Genomic DNA, 2,500 nt, shown 5'->3' on the forward strand with positions numbered 1-2,500 from the left:
ACACACACACACACACACACACACACACACACACACAAAATACTCTCACACACGCTCTCACTCTCTCTCTCGCTCCATCTCTCACACACACACACACACACACACACACACACACACCCACACACACACACACTCACACAGGCCATGCATCACTTTTTTGGATAGCGGCGGTGCGACCATGCAACGTTCGCTCCCATATCATTCCATGAGTGATCCCCCCCCCCCACCCCTCCGTACCCTACCACCAGTCCCGTCATACCTGCGGTCCCATGTGACGTTTACGGCTAAGAGAGCGCTGACAGCCGTGGCCCCCGGTTTACCCACTACACGCTACGCGCTTCACACACACGTCAGGTGGCGCCGAGCCTCCGCCGACAACCCACCGTAGGAATACATCAGGAATATATATCTTTCTATCTTTCCGTTCCCCCCGTCTCTATGCTAGCGTTTTGCACTGGCGGGATTTGAGGGGCCAAGGAGCCTGTTTTGCTTGCGCTTCTTAATTCCCTTCCTTGGCCTGAACCCTCTCCACACACAGCCAGCCGGCTAGCCTCGGCTTGGCTCGGGTTGATAAAGTCTCCCCTTTGTCCCCTCGTGTTTAATTAATCAACTTCAGAGGACGTTTATTGAATGGGAGTGGATAAAAGTCAGGGCTACAAGGCGACAGCAGGAGTAGAAGAAGTCCTGGGCATCGGTGGCTCGTCTCCTCATTAAAGGATTTCTGCATCTTCTTAAGTAATGGGACTTTGTTGTTGTCAGCCCAGGGCGAATGCACGGCCATCCATTCGCAGTTCTGGGTTCTTGGCAGAAGGCCCGCATGGATCACAGCCATCGCCTGCCTTCGGTTCTCATAGGGAACATCACCTTCTATTTATTGGATCCTCGGCGCCGGGTCACTAAGCAGAGATATATGTTGCTGCTTATGTCTTGTTTCAACAAAAGTCCTCAAAATCAAAATCTTTTTTCAAACTTTTGTTTGCTGCGGCAAATAAAAAACACCAATCAGATTGTATCGGGTATTGTCATTGTAACAAACTGTACTTTATAAAATACACCTTTATGGTTCAAATGAATAGCTAGCCAAACAATACCTTTTTTTATTAAAATACATTTAGTAATTGGATTTTATATTTTATGAAATATTGCATATATATTGATAAATATATACGTATTCATTTTTATTTGTTACATCATCACTATAGTGTATATTATATAGCTGTGGCAGTTGTAAACCTATAAGTTAAACCGTACGTACTATGATGTTTCATGCAACCCCATTCACTGCATGATTGAATCATCTGTCATTCAGCCAATTCCCTGCCCTCGCCAGCATTTACAACGCAAATATTTAGCTCCATAATTGGAGTTATTAAACATGTCAAAAGTAGGAATTCTGATTTCCCCGCATTTCAACATAAAAAGCCTTTCTCTCGGGAGGGGTGTTTCTGTTTTCTGTTTATCAATGGACCTGCTTATTTCCTCTCCAATTCATCTTCTTGTGCCTCTGCAGACCTTGAGCCAGAACACCGGTAGGCCAAACCATCATAATTTGGGAGTTAAAAAAAGAAAGAAGGAAAAATCCCATGTGTCACAGTTTATGTCGGCGGCCGTAGCCCAGAGCGTCGGCTGGGCGGAGAGCTCCGAACAAACTCCGAAATCATTTTCTCGGTTGCGCCAGTCATTCATCTATCTCCCCAGACGCCCAAACACCCGGCTCTGCTTCCCCTCAGCGCTGACACGGCCCGCCTGGTAATAGGGGGTAACTTTCCACTTTCTTAAATGTGTTATTAGCATTCTATTAGTTTAATGCATTCTAATTTGATATAACTGGCAATGTGTCCCGAGGATAATGTTCAATTTGAACCGCCAATCATTCTTTTGACGTCACATTCCTGAGCTCTACCGCACTGGATAATGTTGACAGAAATGATATGCTTCTGATTATCCGTGTGACACCTTTGAGCGGCAGATGAAGGACCCGCATATGGAGGACGTTAAGATTACCTCGGGGGGGGGGGGGGGGGGGGGGCACTGGAGAAGGTTATCCCCTAATTCATCATGGAATTATCTTCCTCATCACTTCAGATGCAAGGGGGTTTCGGTTCAAGTACGGGTCTGTGGCTCGGATCCATTTCAGGATACACACTCAAGACCGCTACTCATCGGTGTCCCGTCATAAGTGACCATAAAACGGCCCATTTGAAGCAGTGCTCACACAGGCGACTACAAACACCAGTACTACTGCTGCTGGAGGGCCCCCGCTGCCCCGCCGCCGCCTCCACCCCAGGGGCCCAAACAGAGGGCCCTGTCAGGCCTGCGATCTTTTACAGCTCCGTCCGCGGACAAAACACCGCTGAACAACCAACCCCCCACCACCGGCACCACCACCACCCACCACCACCCCCCACCACCACCACCACCCCCACCACCACCCCCACCACCACCACCACCACCACCACCACCCCAACAACATCTGCTGCCAATTTGGCCGCGGCGGCAT

Source organism: Gadus macrocephalus, chromosome 10 (genome assembly GCF_031168955.1).
Source record: "Gadus macrocephalus chromosome 10, ASM3116895v1".
NCBI lineage: Eukaryota > Metazoa > Chordata > Actinopteri > Gadiformes > Gadidae > Gadus > Gadus macrocephalus.